The sequence below is a fragment of the Rhinoraja longicauda genome, chromosome 31 (assembly GCF_053455715.1).
Source record: "Rhinoraja longicauda isolate Sanriku21f chromosome 31, sRhiLon1.1, whole genome shotgun sequence".
Taxonomy (NCBI): Eukaryota; Metazoa; Chordata; class Chondrichthyes; order Rajiformes; family Arhynchobatidae; genus Rhinoraja; species Rhinoraja longicauda.
The window spans coordinates 1,603,861-1,629,791 of NC_135983.1; the positions used below are offsets into that span (position 1 = coordinate 1,603,861).

General features: G+C 47.2%; 1 protein-coding gene and 1 long non-coding RNA gene across 2 annotated transcripts in view; one reads left to right on the top strand and one right to left on the bottom strand.

The window, feature by feature from the left end:
• Positions 1-25,931, bottom strand: part of LOC144608409 (uncharacterized) — a 49,340-nt gene that overhangs the window by 4,521 nt on the left and 18,888 nt on the right. The window lies entirely within an intron of this gene.
• The window catches only part of traf1 (TNF receptor-associated factor 1), a 67,781-nt gene continuing 47,268 nt past the window's right edge, over positions 5,419-25,931 (top strand). The window contains exon 1 of the mRNA XM_078426140.1: positions 5,419-5,824. The gene's annotated coding sequence lies outside the window, so the exon portion shown is untranslated. The remainder of the gene's footprint in view (positions 5,825-25,931) is intronic.

The following is a 25,931-nucleotide window of genomic DNA, read 5'->3' on the forward strand; positions in this document are numbered from 1 at the left end:
TGTACAATGACAATAAAGATATATTGTATTGTATTGTATTGTATTGTAATGGATTTCAATGCAGATATGGGCGAGGTATTGCATTTTGGGAAGTCAAGCGAGGGCAGGAGCTTCACGATGAATGGAAGGGTTTGGGGGAGTGTTGTGGAGCAAGGCGATCTAAGAGTACAGGTTTCTAGTTCCCTGAAAGTGGCATCACAACTGGATAGGGTGGTAAAGTAGGCTTTTGGCTTATTGGCCTTTATCAGTCATGGTATTGAGTACAGACATTGAGACATTATGTTGCAGTTAAGAAGTAGGTGAGACCGCAATGGAGTATTGTGGTCACTCGGCTACAGGATGTCATTAAACTGGAAAGAATGCAGAGATGATTTACAACAATATTGCCAGGAATCGAGGGCCTGAGCTCTAGGGAGAAATTGGGCAAGCAAGGACTTTCATGATTCGATGATACTTTATTGTCACGTACCTAGGTACAGCTTTGTTTAGCATATAAACCAGTAACATCATGTAGCAGACCTCAGCTAGGCAGTACACAAGTGTTGCTACGTTTTGGTGCCGACAAAGATACAAATGTTCACCGAACATTCCTATCTACTGCCTGCCTGCACGTAGCAGCAGAACTCAACAGCACGCTGTGGGCACTTTACAGAAGCAAATTAACCTGCAAACCCACATGTCTTTGAGGAAACCGGAGCACCCAGACGAAACCCATGCAGTCACGGGGAATACATACAAACTCCACACCAACAGTACCCGAGGTCAGGATTGAACTCCCGTGCTGTGGGGCAACAGCTCTACTATCTGTGTTGCCTATTATTCTCTTCCACAGTATGGAAAAGAATACTATAATTCAGTGTATACCTAGTATGGGGAGAGTAGTAAAATCACATGGTATAAGACGCAGGGAGTTCATTTGAGTGCAAAAACGTGGTTTGTGACCTTCATAGTATCATGATGACTCTTTTAAAAGAAGTGAAGCAAAGATGTCATTAAATGAACAACACCCATAGTTCATTGAACGTAACAGCTATTCACAGAAAATAGACAATTGCAATTTAGGGGATTTTAGACCCACGAAACTCCAGTTTTACATTAATCACTTTTCCGTAATAGGGGAAAGTACCAAGTTATGAACACTACACACTTACTTCCTGTTTCCTGTTTAAACATTCCATTCTTTATCTTTCGGTCTGGTTTTATTAATGTGCTTCCTTGTCAGTAGTCATACAGCATGGAAATGTCCCCTCTGGCCCGTCTCATCCGTGCATCCATGCTGTTTATCCAAGCTAGTCCCATTTATCTGCCTTTGGCACACATCTCTCAATACCTTTTCTATTGATCTAAAAATGATCAAATTCAGTTTTTGATAGGCACAAGGAACTGCAGATAGGCACAAAAAGCTGGAGTAACCCAGCAGGACAGGCAACATCTCTGGAGAGAAGGAATGGGTGACGTTTCGGGTCGAGACCCTTCTTCAGACTGGTTAGGGATGAGGGAAATGAAAGATATAGACAGCGATGTAGAGAGATAAAGAACAATGAATAAACGGTATGCAAAAAAGTAACGATGATTAAGGAAACAGGCTGTTTGTTGGGTGAAAATAAGAAGCCAGTGCGACTTGAGTGGAGGAGGGATAAATAGAGAGGGAATGCTGGAGCTACCTGAAGTGAGAGAAATCAATATTCATACCAACTGCAGAGCTGGTTTGAAGAAAAAAGCACAAAGTGCTGAAGTAACTCGAGGGTCAGGCAGCATCTCTGCACAACATGAATAGGTGACATTTTGGCTGGGGACTGAAGAAAGGTCCTTTCTCCAAATGTCACCTATTCATGTTCTCCAGAGATGCTGCCTGACCCACTAAGTTACTCCAGTAATTTGCATCCAGCTTTTGATAGAATTGGTAGTTTCTCTGATTTAACATGGGATAAATTCAATCATCTGGTGATTTAAATGGTGGATGCAATACCCACTCAACCTGGAAACACCGTTAAATCTGACTTTATATTGCACTAAATGTTATTCCCTTTATTATGTATCTGTACACTGTGGATGGGTCAATGTAATCACATATCGTTTTTCCACTGACTGGTTAGCTCACAACAAAAGTTTTTCACTGTACCTCAGTACACATGTCAATAAACTGAAATAAATAATCTGAACTATTAAGCTGCACCCTGTGGCTCTGGGTGCTGAACTTCTGCCCAGTGTTTCTCATTCTCCATTCACAGCGATCAAGGCCAGATGGGACCAGTTCACAAGTCTGGTGGACCTCTGGATCGACAGCCTTCCCACCCCCGCCAACCTGGACAATACCTACTCAGCCCTCTGCAAACTCCTCATCCTCATCCCCACCCTCACCCCCGTCCCCACCCCCACCCCCACCCTCACCCCCGTCCCCACCCCCACCCTCACCCCCGTCCCCACCCCCACCCTCACCCCCGTCCCCACCCCCACCAACCTGGACAATACCTACTCAGCCCTCTGCAAACTCCTCATCCCCACCCTTTTCCTCTGCAGAACTTTCTTCTGTCATCTCTCAACTGAAATGTGGAAAAGCTCAGGGTCCTGATTACATCCCCCCAGAATTCCTGAAACACTGCAGTCCTAAATGCCTGGCCTGGCTCCGTGAGTTTTACTCCTCTTGCCTCATTGGTCAGTCCATTCCGAAGATCTGGCGGAAAGCCACCGTCATTGCGCTACCAAAACCAAACAAGCTTGCGGACGACCCAAGGAACTATCGGCCCATTTCACTCCTCTGTGTCCCGTACAAGCTCCTCAAACGGCTTCTCCTGGCCCGGCTCGATCCAATCGTTGACCCTCAACAACCCGCTGAACAAGCCGGATTTCGGCATGGACGCTGCACCACCCACCAAATAGTCAAGCTGACCAATGACATCGAAGACAGTTTCGAAAAGGGTGACAAGGCGGCCATCACACTGGTGGACCTCACCGCCACCTATGATACAGTGTGGCACCAGGGCCTGATCATGAAGCTCCTCCGCACCATCCCTGACCTTCATTTAGTGCGGTTCCTTGCCAACATCCTTGCCAACTGCAGTTTTGTATTCAAGACCAGCGACGGACAATCTAGCCGACTGCGATGCCTAAGAAATGGAGTCCCCTAAGACTCGGTATTGGCCCCCATGCTCGTCAATCTCTATATCAGCGATCTGCCACGCACGACCGCGCGCCAGTATGGATACGCAGATGACTTGGCCCCACTGCATTCGGACAGGAGCTGGTCAAATGTTGAGGATGTGCTCTCGGCAGACATGGAAGTTGTCGCGGGCTACCTTAAGATCTGGAGACTAAAACTGAGAGTGGCAAAAACCACCATCACGGCCTTTCACCTGAACAACAAGGAAGCTCAACGCCAGCTAACCGTCACCCTCAATGGGTCACCCCTACCCTACAACCCATTTCCTACAGACCTCGGGGTGAAACTAGATCGGCAGCTGACCTACAAGCAACACCTTGAAGCTCTCTGTACTAAAGTCTCGGCATGGAACAACCTCCTGCGTTGCTTGGCCGGATCGTCATGGGGCGCCAGGACATCTACTCTTCGAACCAGTGCTCTTGCACTCGTGTGCAGCGCCGCTGAGTACGCCGCCCCAGCATGGTGCCACAGCGCTCATACCAGCAAGCTAGACGCCACCCTCAACAACACCATGCGGATCATCACTAGCTGCCTACGTCCTACTCCAACGGATCTCCTGCCGGTGCTCGCAGGTATCACACCCGCCAAGCTTCGCAGAGAGTTCTTCTGGTGTGCAAGGCCCCATCGGACGCCAAACATCCTTTGCACAACCTCGCCCAGGATTCACAGCAACTGGGACCTCAACGCCTGTCATCTCGTCACCCTTTCTCCCGTCATGCAGCGACCGTCTGTGGCTCCGGTTTCAACATACTAGGAGCATGGAGAACCAGCTGGGAACAGACATCGCCACCTCCTCAATTCACTGTCGCACCGAACACCACAGCCCCACCCGGCTCGGACATGCCCCGCAAAGAGTGGGTCGCCCTGAACAGGCTCCACACAGGGGTCGGCCGGTTCAACGCCAACATGCATCGTTGGGGGTTGCGTCCATCAGCAGCCTGCGTGTGTGGAGCAGACCAGCAAACAGCGCAGCACGGCATGTCCGACTGCACTGTCCTCCGTCCCCCTGGTGGAGGGGTAGACCTCACGGCCCTCGACAACAGCACATTGCACTGGCTACAGCGCCTGGAGGGCGTTACATAATTTCTGCTGCCTCAAACGCAAAAAGAAGAAGAAGAAGAAGAAGAAGAAGACATGCTGAGTTACTCCTGCATTTTGTGGGTTTTTTAGGGAAACAGACCACGACTATGCCAACCAGTGAACACCCATCTGTTTTAACCCCATCGCCCACTATTTGGGCCATAGTCTTCTATGACTGGCTGACAACCACCCAACCTCCACCACCCTCCCCAGCAGTACATTGCTGATATAGACCACCCTCTGGTGCCCTCTATATCTCTTACAATAAATCTACGTCATCTGGTTTTATTAACAAAATCTAACTCCCTGATCTACATCCTTGTAATTTTTTTATTAATAAACTCCAACTCCCCTGAATCTATGTCCTCTTGTTTTACCAAACTCTAACTTACCAACAAAGGCAGAGAAGGACTGTCAAGTGTGTAAAACGTGCAGGAGAAGTATTCATTTAGGACTATCGACGGGAAGTATTCATGAGATTGGGTGCATGATGGGGGACCCCTACCACCCCAGCAACGGACTGTTCCAGCCGCTATGGTCAGGCAAACGCCTCCGCTGTCACGCTGTGAAAACAGAGAGGATGAGACGGAGTTTCTTCCCACAGGCCATCAGGACTGTTAACTCTCATATCACCAGCGACTCATTTAGTCCCAAAACTTTTTCAGTCAGAGAGTTGTGAATCTGTGGAATTCTCTGCCTCAGAAGGCAGTGGAGGCCAATTCTCTGAATGCATTCAAGAGAGAGCTAGATAGAGCTCTTAAGGATAGCGGAGTCAGGGGGTATGGGGAGAAGGCAGGAACGGGGTACTGATTGAGAATGATCAGCCATGATCACATTGAATGGTGGTGTTGGCTCGAAGGGCAGAATGGCCTCCTCCTGCACCTATTGTCTATTTAATTTACTGTATTAATTTATTTTTTGTGTTAAATTTTTTTTTAATATTCTGTTTTGTAGTTTAGCACAATCCGCAGGCGTTGCCACTTTCATTTTTCACTGCACATCTTGTATATTAAGGTTGACTTGATATACCTTAATACTGGGACAGTAGCTGTGGGCTGGGAGCTTCAGGGCGAACTACTCAGCACCGCCCTCACTCACTCACTCACTCACTCACTCACTCACTCACTCACTCACTCACTCACTCACTCACTCACTCACTTCCCCAAGGCCGGCCCGGCCTGGCCCGGGGCAAAGCTGCGGCTACAGGGGGGTGTTGTTGTGGTAGTTGTCGCTGCTGCTGCTGCTGCTGCTGCTCCTGCAGGAGTTGCTGCTGCTGCTGCTGCTGCCCGGGGAGTAGTAGTTGTTGTTGCTCCAGAAGGTGCCGGTGATCCAGGAGTAGTTGGCGCCGGAGTTGCTGCAGCAGGTTCCCCGCTGAGGGAGCGGACAACGCGGCCTGGTCCTCAGACGACTGGTCGGGGTCAAGGGAGCGGCGGAGAACCAGGCCCGGCCCGGAGGGAGAGAGAGAGAGAGAGAGAGAGACCCCCCCCCCCCCCAACAGCCCGGGGCGCGGAGGCTTCTGGAAACTTCTAGAGACCGGTCGGGTCGTGTCGGGTCGGGTCGGGTCGGGCCTACCTCGCCGCCAAGGTACTTATCCAACCCCGACCGAGAGTTGAGTTCGGGTTAAGTGTTGCTCAGACAGTGTCGGCTTGATGTCTGTAAAGTTTGGTAATCATTAATCATTCGTTGTTTGCCTGTAACGTTGAGTTTATGATTGTCACGTGTACTGGGAGAAGGTGAAAAGACTAAGACATGAACACAGTGCACAGATACAGCGTGCAACATACAGTGCAATAAAGTCTGGTTAAATATACTTCAGAGGTCTCCAATGAGGTGGAAGTGAGTCGGACAGGACCGCAGCTAATGGAAGGGCTGTTCAGAAGCCTGTAGACAGAGGGGCTGGGGCTGGGGCTGGAGCTGGGGCAGGGGCAGGGGCAGGGGCAGGGGCAGGGGCTGGGGCAGGGGCAGGGGCTGGGGCAGGGGCTGGGGCTGGAGCAGGGGCAGGGGCAGGGGCAGGGGCAGGGGCAGGGGCAGGGGCAGGGGCTGGGGCTGGGGCAGGGGCTGGGGCTGGAGCAGGGGCAGGGGCAGGGGCAGGGGCTGGGGCAGGGGCAGGGGCTGGGGCAGGGGCTGGGGCTGGAGCAGGGGCAGGGGCAGGGGCAGGGGCAGGGGCAGGGGCAGGGGCTGGGGCTGGAGCTGGAGCAGGGGCAGGGGCAGGGGCAGGGGCAGGGGCAGGGGCAGGGGCTGGGGCTGGAGCAGGGGCAGGGGCAGGGGCAGGGGCTGGGGCAGGGGCAGGGGCTGGGGCAGGGGCAGGGGCTGGAGCAGGGGCTGGGGCAGGGGCAGGGGCTGGGGCTGGAGCAGGGGCAGGGGCTGGGGCAGGGGCAGGGGCTGGAGCAGGGGCTGGGGCAGGGGCAGGGGCTGGGGCAGGGGCTGGGGCTGGGGCTGGGGCTGGAGCTGGGGCTGGGGCAGGGGCTGGGGCAGGGGCTGGGGCTGGGGCTGGGGCAGGGGCAGGGGCAGGGGCTGGGGCAGGGGCTGGGGCTGGGGCTGGGGCAGGGGCTGGGGCTGGGGCTGGGGCTGGGGCTGGGGCTGGGGCAGGGGCTGGGGCAGGGGCTGGGGCTGGGGCTGGGGCTGGAGCAGGGGCTGGGGCTGGAGCAGGGGCAGGGGCAGGGGCTGGGGCAGGGGCTGGGGCAGGGGCTGGGGCTGGGGCAGGGGCTGGGGCAGGGGCTGGGGCAGGGGCTGGGGCAGGGGCTGGGGCTGGGGCAGGGGCTGGGGCTGGGGCAGGGGCAGGGGCTGGGGCTGGAGCTGGGGCAGGGGCTGGGGCAGGGGCAGGGGCTGGGGCTGGGGCTGGAGCAGGGGCTGGGGCTGGGGCAGGGGCAGGGGCTGGGGCTGGGGCTGGGGCTGGGGCAGGGGCTGGAGCTGGAGCTGTGGGGCTGGGGCTGGGGCTGGAGCTGGGGCTGGGGCAGGGGCAGGGGCTGGGGCTGGAGCTGGAGCAGGAGCAGGGGCTGGGGCAGGGGCTGGGGCTGGGGCTGGGGCTGGGGCAGGAGCAGGGGCTGGGGCTGGAGCAGGGGCTGGGGCTGGGGCTGGAGCTGGGGCTGGAGCAGGGGCTGGGGCTGGAGCTGGAGCAGGGGCTGGGGCTGGGGCTGGGTCTACTGGTGTGGTGCTTTCAGGTTTCTGTATCTTCAGCCGAATGGGAGCAGAGAGAAGGAGAGACTGGGTAGAACAGATCTATGATTATGTCGGCTACTTTCATGAGGCAACTTGGAGTATAGATGGAGTCAATGGTGGGGAGTCTGGTCTGTGTGATGGACAGAGTCTCCAACTTTGCAATTTATTGTGGTCTTGCACAGACAGAGCTGTTCCCAAATCAAGTTGTAAGACAACCTCTGCTATCTAGGGTGCATCTGCAGAAGTTTAAAAGTAACTGGAGACATATCAAATTTCCTCAGGATGTTGCTGTGCTTCATTTTGCTTGGACAGTTTACGACCCAGCGGTATTAATATTAATTTCTTTAACTTCAAATAACCCTTACATCCCCTCTCTGTTTGTCCCTCCCCCTCCCTAGTCATCGTACTAGTTTTACTGTCATCCTGTTGAGGTTCCACTGTTACTATCACTTATCCCACCGTCAACAATTGACCATTGTGGGCACCATATGATCTTAATTATCATTGCTTTCCACATATCTTCCATTCATTTGTCTCTATCTCTTGTTCCTCCTTCTCCTGACTCTCAGTCTGAAGAAGGTCTTGACCTGAAATTTCTCCAGAGATGCTGCCTGGCCAGCCAAGTTACTGCAGCTTTTTATGACTGTGGTAGGTGTGCTTTTTGGTTGTCACATCAATGTGGTTGGTCCAAAGCAGATCATTGGTAATATTAATGCCAAGAAACTTGAAGCTCTCATCCATTCCCACTTCAGCACCATTGGTGCTGATTGGACCATGTTTCCTGTAGTCAATAACTAGCTCCTTCGTCTTTCTGACATTGACAGAGGTTACTGTCCTGGCACATTATCACTATATTCTCCATCTCCTTTCTGTCTCTCATCATTGTTGTGATTCAGCCCACCACAGTGGTGTTATCTGCAATCTTGCAGATGGAATTAGAGCGGAATTTGGCCAGATAGTTGTCAGTGCAAAGGGAGTATGTTAGGGAACTGAGAACACATCCTTGAGGGGCACTGGTGCTGAGAGGTATTGTGGAGGAGGTGTTGTCACCTATTCTCACTGATTTGAGGTCTGTGGGTCAGAAAGTTGAGGATCCAGGGGGCCTTGATCCAAGAGTTTGGAGATTAATTTGGATGGGATCCAAATTGGTGTTGAAGGCAGAGCTATCATCAATATAACGGAGTCCTAGTTGTCTAGGTGTTCCAGAAGTTAATTTAGGGCCAGGGAGATGACGTTTGCTGTAGGCCTGTTGTGACCGTAAGTAAACTGCAGTAAATCAAAGGTAGACACAAAATGCTGGAGTAACTCAGCGGGACAGGCAGACAGGAGAGAAGGAGTGGGTGGCATTTTGGGTCGAGATCCTTAAGTCTGAAGAAGGGTCTTGACCAGAAGCGTCACCCATTCCATCTTTCCAGAGATGCTGCCTGTCCCTCTGAGTTACTCCTGCATTTTGTGTCTACCTTCGATTTAAACCAGCATCTGCAGTTTTTTCCTGCAGTTAATCAAGCCTGGCTGAGAGGCTGGAGTTAATGTGTGCCATCACAGTCTCTCGAAGCGTTACATGATGGTGAAAGTCAGAGCCACTGGACGGTGCTGTACTTTTTTATGTAGAAATCATTAATCGGGTTCATTTTTGGAAGCTTGACATAAAATTTACATGTGTGTCAAATTAGGAAAAATCTTATTTTGCATGTTCATTGGACCTTTTTTAGAAATTTTGTCAGAAATAGTTAAGGGGTAGGCCCATTAATAGTTCTAAAGAAAATGTCACAGAAAATGTTTTGAAAGGCTAATGAAATGCTAGTCTTTCTGCGTGTGGGGTTTTCTGTTTGATTGAAAGATACAGTCCATACTGACCATTGATCACCCGTTCACACTAGTTCTGTTATCCCACTTTCGCATCCACTCCCCACACGGTCGGGGCAATTGTACAGAGGCAATTAACCTACAGGTCCGAAAGTCTTTGGGATGCGGGAGGAAACCGGAGCACCCGAAGGAAACCCACGCGGTCACACAGAATACGTGCAAACTCCTGTGAGGCAGCAGGTCTACCAGAGGCACCACTCTGCTGCCCCTAAAAGTGAGATTCAAACGTTGCAGAAACCTAGGATTGAAGCAGGGGACTTAGATCTGTAGACTTCCAACTTAATGATTTTGTGTCTGAATTTTTCAGCAGTATCAGTACTGTGATCACCATCAAACCTTTCCCCTAGAATGACTCTCATTTATTCTTAAATTGTTAATGTGTACAACTGCTGCAATGGAAACATTAACAGAATATGCTGGAAAACTCAGTAAGGCAGGCAGCAACTGTGGGGGAAAAAAGTTGATCCTCTCTCCACAGATGCAGTTTTAACCTACTGTATTTTTCAAGGATGTTCTGTTTTTATTTGCTCTTCCACAAAGTTGGCGTATGCTACAGTGCCCTCCATAATGTTTGGGACAAAGACCCATCATTTATTTATTTGCCTCTCTACTCCACAATTTGAGATTTGTAATAGAAAAAAATTACATGTGGTTAAAGTGCACATTGTCAGATTTTAATAAAGGCCATTTTTATACATTTTTGTTTCACCATGCAGAAATGACAGCCATAGTCCCCCCATTTCAGGGCACCATAATGTTTGGGACACAGCAATGTCATGTAAATGAAAGTAGGTCATGTTTAGTATTTTGTTGCATCCTTTGCATGCAATGACTACTTGAAGTCTGCGGTTCATGAACATCACCAGTTGCTGGGTGTCTTCTCTGGTGATGCTCTGCCAGGCCTGTATTGCAGCCATCTTTAGCTTATGCTTGTTTTGGGGGATAGTCCCCTTCAGTTTTCTCCAGCATATAAAAGGCATGCTCAATTGGGTTCAGATCGGGTGATTGACTTGGCTACTCAAGAATTGACCATTTTTTAGCTTTGAAAAACTCCTTTGTTGCTTTAGCAGTAATGTTTGGGATCATTGTCTTGCTGTAGAATGAACCACCGGCCAATGAGTTTTGAGGCATTTGTTTGAACTTGAGCAGATAGGATGTGTCTATACACTTCAGAATTCATTATGCTTCTACCATCAGCAGTTGTATCATCAATGAAGATAAGTGAGCCAGTACTTTCAGCAGCCATACATACCCAGGCCATAACACACCCATCATGTTTCACAGATGAGGTGGTATGCTTTGGATCTTGGGCAGTTCCTTCTCTCTTCCATACTTTGCTCTTGCCATCACTCTGATGTAAGTTAATCTTCGTCTCACAAGACCTTTTTCCAGAACTGTGGTTGCCCTTTTAAGTGCTTCTTGGCAAACTGTAACCTGGCCATCCTATTTTTGCGGCTAACCAGTGGTTTGCATCTTGCAGTGTAGCCTCTATATTTCTGTTCATGAAGTCTTCTGCGGACAGTGGTCATTGACAAATCCACACCTGACTCCTGAAGAGTGTTTCTGATCTGTCAGACAGGTGTTTGGGGTTTTTTCTTTATTATAGAGAGAATTCTTCTGTGGCCTGCCAGTCCCTTTGCGATTAGTAAGCACACCAGTGCTCTCTTTCTTCTTAATGATGTTCCAAACAGTTAATTTTGGTAAGCCTAAGGTTTGGCTGATGTCTCTAACAGTTTTATTCTTGTTTCTCAGTCTCATAATGGTTTCTTTGACTTTCATTGGCACAACTTTGGTCCTCATGTTGATAAACAGCATAAAAGTTTTCAAAGGTGATGGAAAGACTGAAGGAAAGTGGGTGCTTGACTCACTTAAGGAAAGTTATTCCAACACTTTGTGTCAACCTTCATCACCATAGTAGGGTGACCAAAACTGAACACAATACTCCAAATGTAGCTTCACCAACATTGAAATTAATAAGCAGATGGTTTTGGGGTGTTTGAAGAGCATTGAGGTGGATGGGATCCTAAATGGCACTGTTGTATCTGCCTCTGCCACTAATTCTAACAGTGCGTTCCAGGCACCCAACACCCTCTGTGTCACAAAAAACTTGCCTTGCTGCAACATAATTTCCTGAACCAAGACATCTCCATTAATTGACCCATGCCTCCTCCTTTTCCTGACCAGATCCTCAATTTCTACCATCGTCCAAGCTTCCTTACTGCCACCTGCCTTGCCCTTCACTCTAACATGCATGCACTGAACTCTCATCACACTTTTAAAAACATCCCACTTTCCAGACTTTGACACAAAGTGCTGGAATAATTCAGCGGGTCAGGCAGCATCTCGGGTGAACATGGATGTGACGTTTTGGGTCGGGAGCCTTCTTCCCATAGAAACATAGAAAATAGGTGCAGAAGGTGGTCATTCGACCCTTCGAGCCAGCACCGCCATTCATTGTGATCATGGCTGATCATCCACAATCAGTAACCCGTGCCTGCTTTCTCCCCATATCCCTTGATTCCACTAGCCCCTAGAGCTCTATCTAACTCTCTCTTAAATCCATCCAGTGATTTGGCTTCCATTGCCCTCTGTGGCAGAGAATTCCACAAATTCACAACTCTCTGGGTGAAAAAGTTCCTTCTCACCTCAGTTTTAAATGGCCTCCCTTTTATTCTAAGACTGTGGCCCCTGGTTCTGGATTCCCCCAACATTGGGAACATTTTTCCTGCATCTAGCTTGTCAAGTCCTTTTATATGTTTCTATAAGATCCCCTCTCATCTGTCTAAACTCCAGTGAATACAAGCCTAGACTTTTCAATCTTTCCTCATATGACAGTCCCGCCATCCCAGGGATCAATCTCGTGAACCTACGCTGCACTGCCTCAATTACAAGGATGGGTCCTTCCTTAGGAGACTAAAACTGTACACAATACTCCAGATGTGGTCTTACCAGGGCCCTATACAACTGCAGAAGAACCTTACTCCTATACTGAAATCCTCTCGTTATGAAGGCCAACATGCCATTAGCTTTCTTCACTGCCTGCTGTACCTGCACGCTAACTTTCAGTGACTGGTGTACAAGGACACCCAGGTCTCGCTGCACTTCCCCCCCTTACCTAACTTGACACCATTGAGATAATAATCTGCCTTCTTATTTTTGCCGCCAAGTGGATAACCTCGCATTTATCTACATTATACTGCATCTGCCATGCATCTGCCCACTCACTCAACCTGTCCAGGTTCCCACATTACTTCTTCAAATGTTTCAGGTCCCGACCCGAGATGTAACCAGTCCATTTTGTCCAGAGATGCTGCCTGACCCACTGAGTTACTCCAGCACTTTGAGTCTATCTTTGGTATGAGCTTGCATCTGCAGTCCAGACGTTTGTTTGCCTGCAAACAACCTACTCCAATCAACTTGAGCAATTTCCTGTCTAATACCATCAAAGTTGGCCTTGCCTCAATTCAAAAATATAACTTGTGGACCCGCCCTGTCTTTCAATATTATGTCTTTAGAGAGAGTGTGGCATAGATTTACTCACAAGTACAACTATTAGCTACTCACTAATTATGAAAAATCAGACAATCCTGGCTTAGAATTGTTTTAATGTCAACAGGTAAATTCATCAAAGTTTATATGAAATTGTGAACAAACTGAAAGAATAGATAGAACATGGTGTAGGACAGCACAGGAACACCTGTTTGTACCACAATGTCCTTGCTGAACATGATGACAACTTAAACTAATCACTTTAGCCTGCACGTCATCCATATTGCTCCATTCCCTGCATATCCATGTGCCTGTCTAAAATTCTTAATAAAAATAATAATTTTTTTTAAAACCACTAATCTTCCCTGCTACAACATGACTTCCTGAACTATTTTATTCTTGCCGTCATCTGTCGGGCATTGTGTATGAGTCAGGAAGTCATGATGCAGCTTTTGGTTAGGCTGCTTTGGAGTATTGCGTGCAGTCCTGCGCACCCCATTACAGGAAGGATGTGGAGATTTTGGCGAGAATGCAGCAGAACTTTATCAGAATGCTGCCAGGATTAGAAGGAGACATTGGACAAATTGGATTGTTTTCTCTGGACTGCAGAGGTTGAGAGGAGATCTGATAGAACTATATAAATCATGTGAGGCATAGATAAGATAGATTAAATTTTTTTTCCATGATGGAAATGAGCATAGTTTTTGGTGAGGGTTTAAGGAATATGTGCAGGACAAGTTTTTTTAACACGAAGTGGTGGGGACCAAAGATAATAGAGCAGAGCAAGATAGACCACTCGACCCTAAAAACCGTAGTATGCCATGGCGCCATTTTAGTAGGCAGAAACTTGCAGAAACTTTTTAAACGAAAAATAACAAAAATCTGTGAATTGATAGATGAGATATATTCTGCATTTTTATGGTATCATCACACATACTGTTCCCCCAAAACACTGATTACACTGCGAGAGGCATAGCGAACGGTGGGTTTTGCTTACTAAAATGGCGGACGTTACGCTCCTTTGCATACTACACTTCAGTATAGGTGATTTCAACGGAGTGGTTCATCTTGCTCCTCTAGTATCTTTCGTTTTTTAAACACAAAGTGATGGGGACACATGGATATGAGGGGATACGAATCACATGCAGGCAGAGGAGATTAGTTTAACATGGTATCATGTTCGGCATGGACATTGTGGGCCTTGTGGGTTTGTTTCTGTCCTGTACTGTTCTATGTTCTGTTGAGACCCCATATGGTCTCTCAGCTGGATGCTAAGGACCCCATGTTGCTCTCTTGATGAAGGGGAATGTGCCCTGGTGTTATAGGCAATATATCTCCATTATGTTAGCATTATTAAATTGAAGTTCATGGGAGTTGTTCTGCTCTTTCATGTTTCCCATATTATGGCAGTGACTGTACTTCAAAGTAGCCTATAGCTGTAAAGTCTTTGAATACCCTGAGGCTGTGAAAGATGCAATATAGAGAAGTTCATGGAGAATAAAGTATGCTGTTATAATGGTACTTCTTCTTAAAGGTCGTCAGGAGAGGGAAGTGGCCAGAGAAACAAACTGCTTCCTTTTAAGTGGTTGAGTCTTGCAGAACCTGTCACAATATTTCCATCATACTTTCATTGCATAACTCTTCAACTTGCACTTTACCGTGCATCAAATAGTTCCATAGAGCCGTACAGCACAGAAACGGGCCTTTCGGCCCACCTAAGATAGACAAAAAATGCTGGGGTAACTCAGCGGCTGAGGCAGCATCTCTGGAGAAAAGGAATGGGTGACGTTTTGGGTCAAGGCACTTTTTTAGACAAAGAATCAGGTGAGAGGGAAACTGGAGGTATGAAAATGTACAGAACAAATTGGAGCCAGCACTGACAGATAAAGAGCCCACAATGGTCCATTGTCTGGAGGAAATGATAACGAGGAGAAACAGACAATAAACTAGCAGGCCAAGTAGGGTGAGGGACGGAACGGAGGGAGGGGGAATGCAAGGGTTATTTGGCACAGGGGGTACTTGGCACATTGGGCTTGTCCAATTTGCCTGTATTACATCATATCCCCCTAAACCCTTCCTGCCCACATGGGTAAATTTCTGAGTGATTTTATGTTGTTGAAACGCATGCTGCTTCTGTATTTTCTATTATGAAGGTCCACCAGAGACCCCATTACAATTCCTGTCAATATGACATAGTTAAGTAAGTGGAAGATTATTAATACATTGAGAGAAAGATACTCAACAGTTAAGTTCCCTGTTCTAATGAACTTTCATGTGAGGAAGTACCACAACACTATACACTTAATTCTCCTAGAATTTCTTTCCTTTTCTTGGTACACACTCGGTATTCTCATTCAATATACAGTGTTATTTTCATCCAGCAACAAAAATATTAGCAACCTGGCATATAAAGTTTAGTTTAGAGATGCAGCATGGAAATAGGCCCTTTGGCCCACCGAGTCCGCGCCGACCAGCAATTCCTGCACACTAACGCGATCTGACACAATGTCAGCTACCACAGCCACAATTTTTCTGACACAACCTCAGGACAGTTTACAATTTTACCATACAATTAGCCTACAAACCTGTACATCTTTAGAGTGTGGGAGGAAACTGGAGGACCCAGAGAAACGGGGAGAAGATACAAACTCCATAAAGACAGCACCCAAGGATCAAGGATCCTTGATCAAACCCGGGTCTCTGGTGCTGTAAGGCAGCAACTCTACCACTGCACCACCGTGCTGCCCTCTAGAGAATAATGCGGCCTATCTAACAAATTAAGAGGCTGACAGGAATCCTGGAATCTTCACGTGAGAATTCACACTAATAATCCGGTCAGCAAACGAGAGTACATATAGCTGGGAATCACAATAAAACTGCTAAAAAAATATATCTGGAATGGTCAAAGAAATTTGATCTTGAAAAGTCCATGGTGCTTTAGTAGTCCACAATCCATAATGGCCTGTAGTAAGCATTCCTTTCAGCTATACGCCAGATCTCGTTTTTGTTTATTCATGGCATGTTTGTATAGAGGCAGCACAGCAGTGTAGTGGTCTTGCTGCCTCAGAGCGCCACACACCCGGGTTCGATCCTGACTACGGGTGTGTTTGTACGTAGTTTGTATGTTTCCGTCCTTGACATTGTGGGTTTTCTCCGGTTTCCTCCCACACTCTAAAGACATAGGTTGATTTGCTTTTGTAAATTGTCCCTAGTGTATAGGATAGTGCCTGTGTACGGGGTGATCACTGGTCGGCGTGAACTCGGTGGGCCGTATGGCCTGTTTCCGTACTGCATATATATATATATATATATATATATATAGTCTAAATGTTTACGGTAAACTGGTAAGGTAATTAATTATTATCCTTCTCTAATTGTCATGTTAACGTGAAGGAGAGCTGCTTTCTTGAACCAAATGTAACATGCTACAGAAGTTAGATGAAAGATGCTGGAGTATCTCCGCGGGTCAGGCAGCATCTCCGGAGAACATTGATAGGTGACGTTGGTGTTTCAGTTAAATATCAGCCATTTTTCTGCTCCTGTTTGGGTATGTAGCCACATCGATGCCAGAGAGGGAAGGAACGGCAAATTTCCATTCCCAAAGGACATTCCCCGACCATTGAACAGCAAGTTTGTGCTGCAAGGAACTACTCGATCGCTGAAAATCGAACTCCTGTTCAAATGGAAAATGTTAGAAACACTCAGCAGGTCATGCAACGTCTGTGGAAAAATAATCCATGGGACTTGACTATTGACCCCAAAGAACCACACTGCCAAATTATTAACTAGGAGACTGGAGTTCCAAGTCATATTTGTCTAATTTTTAAAATATAAATGATGCATAATTTTTCTTTATAACGTGTCTATTCACTGATTCATACCATCCCTTAGCTGCAAATTTCCCATGTAAAGTCCTAAGATGGCAGGTTTTAATGGGAATCTGCATACATGACATCTACTGTGACATCCACCATTTATGTTAATGTCGATGCTTTTAAAAATTATTTTCTTCATTTCCAGGTGTTGTTCTATTACTTTTAGGATGTTGTATTCTGTACCCATCGAAGATGTAGATTGAGTGGTATTAATATCTGCAAATTATACCAACATACAAGTTATAGTGAGATTTTTGGGAAAACAAGGGGCTTGCCATGACTACAAGATGAGAAAATGGAAAATGTGCAGTAGGAATCCAATATTGTTCGGTGTGAGGAATGTTTAACGGGAAATCTGACTATTCACTAACTAGGAATATGCTTTGTGCTGTGCTGGAGGAGAGCGTGTTGAGAATATAGGTTCATTGCACATTCAAGAGAGCAACTCCTGTTGATAAGGATGTAAACTGGGAGCTAATCGAATTCTAGGTTTTATGAGAGATAAAATAGAAACAGCCAGAGGCATTAATAATATATATACGAAATAATTTTTTTAAAATAAATTTGGGTAACAGAATTGATTAGATATTCCTGTGCATTGCATGTGGAAGAGTTATATAATTTGGATGCAGCAGCTGGGAACAGAGGGACAGAGTTAGACCATTCATCATGTTGACCGTTCAGTTAGCTAATTTATTTTCATTAACTTGTTCTCTCTCTCACAAGCCCATCAACTGCCCTGATTCTCATGCCATGCCCACCTTTGGAATATGAAAGGAAACCAGAATGCCCAGGCATTTAACAGAAGCACATGCAAACACCACCAGTCAGCACCCAAGCTAAGGATTGAGCTAGTGTCTGTAATAACCACCCAGCCACCATGCTGACGTTAGATCATAATCAATTTGTACTTTAAATTGATGCGACTAAATACCTTAACTTGTATGTTAACTTTAAAAAAAAAAACGAATTCCATTAACATAGGTGAGGGGAAAGATTTAATAGAAATCTGAGGGGTGACTTTTTCCACACAGTGGGTGGTGGGTACATGGAACCAGCTGCCAGAGGAGGTAGTAGAGGCAGGTACTACAACACCTTTTAAAAGATATTTGGACAGGTACATAGAAAGGTTTAGAGAGATATGGGCCAAACCCGGGCAGGTGGGACTAGTGTAGATGGGGTATCTTGGTCGGCATGGGCCAGTCGGGCCGAAGGGCCTGCTTCCTTGCTGTATGATTCTACTTCAGTTTTGAAGTCTCTATTTTTATACCTTGTTCTAAATGGGCTGGGATTTGCTGAGAAATGTTGGTACTTGCGAAGGGAACATCCAGGACCTTTGCACAGAAGTGTCATTATGTTCAGGAATCCTGCTCGCCAGTGGAAGACTTCAACCTCTGGGCTGCTTTGTACTGCATTCTCGTGGCTGCGTCTGATTTTGAACACCTCAGCTGCTCTGTGTGTGGGACCCACGTGATGCCATTACATCCATATTGGAATTGATCGCCGTTTACAGCTGAAGTCACACAACAAGTTAATGATAGAAAATCTGGAAATGATAAGGTCATACTCGTTGCATGTCAGTGGCAAATCACTCTGGCCTCTTGCCTCTAGCCCTGATGACAGCCCACCTTCCCTTGGATGCCGCTCTGACCCCTATCACTGGCTGATAGGCCAGGAGAGGCCAATCCCCAGCTTCATTGATAACATTATCAGGCAACTGAATCATCCTACCACAACCAGAGAGCAGTGCTGAACTCTATCCAGCTTTTTGATGACTCTCGGACTATCCTTGACCTTACATTGAATGTTATTCCCTTATCATGTATCTATACAGTGTAAATGGATAGATTATAATCATGTATTGTCTTTCTACTGACTGGTTAGCACGCAACAAAAAGCTTTTCACTGTATCTCAATACACATGACAATAAACTAAACTGAAACTGAAAGCTGGATCCAATTAGCTAGTCAGCCACACGAGCCTTGTCAGACTACTCCCTATAAAACCCGGGCTTTCTAGCCAGAGGGGACGGGAGAGGATGAGAGAAGAATAAGCAGAAGGGAGAGAAAGTGAGGTGCCTCCCTGCTAGCTATGCTCCAGTGTTGCAGTTTTGAGGAAGACTAAGCCACTGGGACAAACCTGAGACCACCAGTGCCACTGTGTGATCAAGGCTGAGATTCTGGGAAGAGGCCCTAGACAGTCAGTACCTCTACTTTTTTTAGTTTAGTTTAGAGATACAGTGCGGAAACAGGCCCCTCGGCCCACCGAGTCCACACCGACCAGCGGTCCCCGCACATTAACACAATCCTAGGGACAATTTACATATATACCAAGCCAATTAATCTACAAATCCGTACGTCTTTGGAGTGAGTGGCCAGGGCAAGCCTGAGATGCCAGTGCCTCTTCCTGCCCACGCAACAAGTGACTGCGCCCATGCACACGGGCAAAGACTGAGCTGCCAGGATAAACCAGAGACTGCGTCTTCGAGCCCCAAAGCTGAGCTGCCAGGTTAAGCCTGGGACCGCCAGCATCTTCTCTCATTGAAAGAGTGAATTGCAGGGAGAAGCTTGAGATCGCCATGCCTCCTCCTTTGAAAGCCAGGAGCGAGCTGCTGGGACAGCCCCGAGATGGCCAGCATCACCTGACAGCGAGGGACAGCGCCCCCATGTGGTCCTGGACATTCGTACAACTGTAAATAAAAGATATGAGTTCACCCTACCCTGAGTGTCGGTATGGTCACTGCCAAACCCGGCTCCACCCTACACATAAAGTATATTGTATATAACTAATAATCGGCTACAGTCAAAGAAATTGTGGCACGGTGGCGCAGCGGTAAAGTTGCTGCCTTACAGCGCCAGACACTGTGGGTGCTGTCTGTACGGAGATGGTACGTTCTCCCCGTGACCTGCGTGGGCTTTCTCCGAAATCTCCGGTTTCGTCCCACACTCCAAAGACGTACATGTTTGTTGGTTAATAGGCTTGGTATAATTGTAAATTGTCCCTAGTGTGTGTAGAGTAGTGTTAATGTGTGGGGATCGCTGGTCAGTGCAGACTTGGTGGGCCGAAGGGCCTGTTTCCACGCTGTATCTCATAACTAAACTAATAATCTGCTACAGTCAATGAAAACAAATGGGCAAGAATATGCAGGGCAGAAACAGCCCAATGAATGAATAAATGTAAACTTTATTGTCACATGTGACAAGTCACAGTACAACTTCCCCCTCTCCCCCTGCGCCAATCCTCCCCTTGTTCTTCCCCTCCCCCCTCCTTCACAGCGATCCCCCCACGTCGGGTCTTCCTTCCCTCGGCAGCGACGTCCTTACTTCACGTGTCCGTCTCGTCCGCTGCACCGACCTCTCCACAACGCTGCCAGGGCCTCTTCTGAGGCCTCCGTGATGCCGATCCAGTCCCCAGCCACGGGCTCTATTGGCCGCGCCACCGAGAACGTGGCGCCTCGATAAAGGCGTCCGGCCGCGTTGCCAGTCCGCACCGCGGGTGGCCTTCTGCAACCTCTCCATTGCAGCATGTTTATGCTCCCACCCCCTAACTTCACCAGCCCTGTCCTCAGAACCTGCAGGATCCCGCTGGCAGGAGTGTTCACAGACATCTTTAACCTCTCTCTCCTCCAATCTAAGTAGTCACTTGCTTTAAGAAGACCACTATCATCCAGTGCCAAAGAAAAAGAAGGAACCATGCTTTGATGATAACCATCCAGTGGCTCTGATATCCATTATCATGAAGTGCGTTGAGTCGATGGTCACAGCGTACATCAACTCCAGTCTCCCAAACAATCTTGATGCACTGCAATTCCCCTCGTGCCATCATTGCCATCTCCATGGCCAACTCATCCCTGGGAGATCGCATAAGACAGACCAACGTCCTCATTTTTTAGGGAACGGGGGTTCCCCTCTCCCATCATAGATGAGGCCCGCACTCGTGTCTCCTCCGTACCCTGCCCTTGCTCCCCCTCCCCCTAGTCGCAACAGAGACAGAGTCCCCCTAGTCCTTGCCTTCCACCCCCATCAGCCATCGCATACAACACATAATCCTCTGAAATTTCCGCCATCTCCAACGGGATCCCACCAGCAGCTACATTTTCCCATCTCCACCCCTTTTTGCCTTCCGCAGAGACCGTTCCCTTCTCAAATCCCTGGTTAACTCATCCCTTCCCACCCAAACCACCCCCTCCCCAAGTACCTTCCTCTGCAACCGCAGAAGATGCAACACCTGTCGCAACACCTCCTCCCTCGACTGTCCAGGGACCCTGACAGTCCTTTCAGGTTAGGGAGAGGTTCACTTGCACCTCCACAAACCTCGTTTACGATATCCATCGTTCGAGATGTGGACTCGTACATCGGCGAGACCAAATGCAGACTGGGCGATCGTTTCGCGGAATACATTCGCTCAGCCCACCTGAATCTACCTGATCTCCCGGTTGCTAAACACTTTAATTCTCCTTCTCAATCCTACACAGACCTTTCTGTCCTAGGTCTCCTCCATTGTCAGAGTGAGGCTAATCGCAAACTGGAGGAACAGCATCTCATATTTCGGTTGGGCAGCTTACAGCCCAGTGGTATGAATATTGATTTCTCTCACCAGGTAGGCCCGGCTTTCCCCCTCTCTCTATCCCTCCCCCACCCAAGTTACATTAGCTTCTTGTTTTCACCCTACAAACAGCTAACAATAGCCTGTTTCCTTTATCATCATTACTTTTCTGCATATCTTTCATTCATTGTTCTTTATGTCTCCATATTATCGTCTATATCTCTCATTTCCCTTATCCCTAACCAGTCTGAAGAATGGTCTAGCCCCGAAATGTCGCCCATTCCTTCTCTCCAGAGATGCTGCCTGTCCCGCTGAGTTACTCCAGCTTTTTGTGTCTATCTTCGGTTTAAACCAGCATCTGCTGTTCCTTCCTACACCTATGTCAAGGTCCATAATGAGGTTGCTTGGAAGATCAGGAATACACCCTTGGCTTATGAGAGGACCGTTCAGTGGTCTGATTACAGCGGGGAAGAACGTATTCTGATGATATGTGCTTTCAAGCTTTGGTACCTTCTGCCGACGGGAGAGGTGACAAGATGGAATGATGGGGCTGGATGTGGCAGGGAAGCTTTCTTGTGTAATGGACAGAGCTACATCGTGGACAGGGGTGTTGCCAAACCAAGCTGCGATGTAGAAGTTGGTAAGAGTCGTTGGAGATATGCCAAGATTTCTTCGTCTTCTGAAGAACTAGATGCATTGCTGTGCTTTCGTAGCCAGAGCTTCATTATGGTTGGTCCAGACAAAGAAAGCACACCAACGCCTCAGAAAGCTTAAAGTTCAGCATGCCCCAGCAACTCTCACTAACTTCTACAGGTGCAGCTTAGAAAGCATTTTATTGGGATACATTACAGCATGGTTTGGGAACAGCTCCATCTGATACCGCAGGAAATTGGACAGAGTTGTTGACGTAGCTGAGACCATCATGTAAACAAACCTCCCTTCCATTGATTCCATCAACATTTCAGCTGCCTTGGCAAGGCCACCAGCATAATCAAGGATGTGTCTCTCCCTCTTCTCCCTTCTCCCATCAGGGAAGAGGTACAAAAGTGTGAAACCGCATACCTCCAGATTCAGGGGTTTCTTCCCAGCTGTTATCTGGCAACTAAACCATCTTTTCACCAATGAAAGCAGTGCCGACTTACCATCTACCTCATTGGAGACCTTTGGACTATCTTTAACTGGACTTTATCTTGCACAAAACGTTATTCCCTTCATCCTGTATCTACTCCGTGGATGGCTTGATTGTAAACATATATAGTCTTTTCACTGACTGGATAGCACACAAAAGCTTTTCACGGTACCTCAGTGCATGTGACTCTAATAGACTAAACTACATAAGCTCAGTTCATGTGACTGTAATAGACTAAACTACATAAGCTGTTGGTCCTAGGAGCTTGATGCTCTTGTCCATCTCCACCGGTACCATTGATTCTGACGGGGCCATGGACACCACATTATTCTCTGTGCTATTCTTCCAATGTGCATGAGTTGACGCAGACTTCAGTGTCTTCTCAATGCAGCATAGTCATCTATTTGCATTTGTAATACTAGTCTGTTGTCAATTCTGCCTGTCCTGCCTGTGCTGAATGTTACAACATGGTAAGAGGTGAATGTGTTCATGAAGCTGTGAATGCTTTACTGTGTTAAAGTTGCCGATCAAATGAAATTTCTTGTGCTTTGGAAAACTAATTTTGTGAAAGGCCAACATGATTGTGCTGGAGCTGAATGTGCTTTTTTGTTCAGATTTTCCTACATGAAGATAATTTGATAAATGCCATTGTTTCCATTTTGGCTGACTTTCATGGCATTTATTCTAACTTTATTTTTATATACGTACTAATCATGGAAGAATGATTGTAGCAACTCCAGCTGTGCTTTGGCAGTGGAAAATGAATGAGGTGTGAATGCCAAGGTCATATCATTGAAAAATGTTGCAGAGTTCAAAAGTATGTTTTCTTTGCCTCCTTTCTCCACCACCTCTCGTCAGGTAAATGAGGTGCTGGTAATTGATGATCACCAGTCATTCTCAGTCGCTACACATTGCTGCTCTACCTGCGCCCATGAGTTGTCACAGCGCTTCAGTCTCTTCATGTGGCGCAGTGAACCATTTTGTTTTTTAATACTAGTCTATTATCAATTTTGCTGATTTTGTGCCAATGATTACAACATGGGAGGAGGTGATTGAGTTCATGAAGCTCATCTTGACACGTTGCAAGAGCAGCTTAGTCTGTTCTAATGGTTACCTGTAGCCTTTTTTTCTCCCTCCAGTATCTACCAAATTCTCTGTTGAATGCAACATCCATGTAGGTTTATTATTCTCATGTGTACCGAGGTACAGGGAAAAGCTTTGTTTTGCATGCTATCCAAATAGATCAGATATACCATACATAAATATAATCAAGGCAAACTCAAGTGTGCAGGAAGGAAAACTGCAGATGCTGGTTTACATTGAAGATAGACACAAAAAGCTGGAGTAACTCAGCGGGTCAGGCAGCATCTCTGGAGAAAGGGAATAGATGAAGAAGGGTTTTGACCCGAAACATCTCCTGTTCCTTTTCTCCAGAGATGCTGCCTGGCCCGCTGAGTTACTCCATGTTGTGTTGTTTTTTGCTAAGGAAAATAATCTGAGTTTGTCAGTCCATCCACATAACTAAAGTCCCTCTTACCATTCTGCTAAATCAATGGCCTTCACATCTTCCCAGTTGTGCTGACCGGTTGCAGTTACTGTGGAACCAGAGTTTTATTTTTGTACTTGATGCTTCAATTTATAAAGCCCGTGATCTTTTTCTCAATCTGTCCCACCACCTTTCGAGATTTGTGTAAACACATGCATGGCTCACTCAGTTCTTGCACCCCCTTCATCATTGAAAACTTCTATTTTGCCGTTCTGCCAAAACATTATGTGGCCCATTTTTATGTGACTAATTACATTTTTGTATTGAAATATAAAATGAGTAGTAATGGCAGAATCCAGAGTAGTACTACTGTAGTAGTAATATTTAAATAATTTTCTTTGCCTCAGAAGGCTGTGGAGGCAAAGTCGGTGAATATATTTAAGGCAGAGATAGATTCTTGATTAACAAGGGTGTCAGAGGTTATGGGGAGAAGGCAAGAGAATGGGGTTAGGAGGGAGAGATAGATCAGCCATGATTGAATGGCGGAGTGGACTTGATGGGCCAAATGGTCTAATTCTCCTATCACTTTTGATCTTATGAAATTTGAAATGAGTAGTAGGAGGATAAACCAGAATAAATCCCAGCTGGTCAGCATCCGTCCATCTGTGAGAGATGATGGTGCGGCTTTGACGTTGTCCTGCATGGGGCGTGGAATGTTTCATCTGTGGTCGCCTATCCTGCTGTGGCTGACTAGATCTCTCTATCCTTGACAGACAGAGCCTCCCACAGTTGAAGTTGTCTCTGGCCATTGGATTGGGGAGTGTGTTTTGTTGCAGTTGGTCATTTTGTGGTCCCTGGTCTCCAGGGTCTTCAACCATATGTTGTGACGTTTCGCCACCACCCCCGGAACCTCAGCAGCCACTTCCCAGTTGTCAGTGCCAACGCTAAAAAAATGTCAGGTCTTGTAACTGTATCCTCATTGAGAAACTTTGACCTTCCACTTGGCCTCCATGCTATGGCGACCTCCCTGTATAGCATATCTTTAGGGATGTGTCCATTTTCCATCTTGTGCAGACGTCCAAGCCAGCTGAGATGGTACTGTTTGAGGGGCGCAGGGATGCTAGGCATGTTGGTCAGGGAGAGGACAGATTCGTTGGTGATTTGGGCCTGCGAAGAAACCCTCCAGAATGCGATGATGATAGCGGGAAGAAAATCATTCAATTTCCATTCTTGATGTCGGTAAGTCGCCCATGCTTCACTGTTGTGCAATAACCTGCTCAAACCACAACTATCTTTGAGATATTCATTAAAATCTGCTATTTAATAGATGATCTCCCTCTAGTCGGCTTTCAAGCCTGTACTATGTTTCTTTGAATGTCAATTCATTTGCTATTCTCCTCCCTAGAGGGTAGGGAATTCCAAAAAATGACTGTCTATTTAAGTTTCTCCTAAAAAAGTCATACAGCACAGAAAGGCCCTTCGGCTCAACTTGTCCGTGTCACCCAATATGCCCTATCTTTGCCCACTTCCCACTAAACTTCCAACCGTAAAATCTGAATCATTTTTAAATGATGCCTACCTCAGTTATGGCCTTGCTACCCAATCAAAATAATTTTCAGCATCTGTTCTGCCATCCTTCTTTTTGCATGTTTTAATGAAATAATCTCTTACAAACTTCATTCGGCATGAGGCGATCCAAGTTGTTTGGTCTTTGGGCCGCACCTTTGTCCAAGGAATCAATTCTATTGAATACAAACAGCAGGGCAGGATTATGCCCGCAAGCTTGCTCCAACATTTAATATGATCATGGCTGATCCAATTGTCACCTGAGCTGAGTGTTCCGATCTACCCAGGATATTATTTCATCCCCTAACACAATACTGTTCAAGATGGCCGCGCCGTTGTGTTTGGCTGCCTGTCGTCGCTCACCTGGAGATCGTAGTGTTCTTCGAGCCACTTTGGTTTACGACCGCCGAACCCTCCTGTTGATCCGACCCTCCGTCGTCGACTTCTTCAGTCCAGGTCCCAGACAAAGTTTCTTCCAGCGATCGCTCCTCGATCAACTCCCGGTAGATGTGCGGGCCCAGCCTTACATCCACCGCCGCACGCCCCGTGCTAGGAGGCGGGGTAAACGCGCGGGA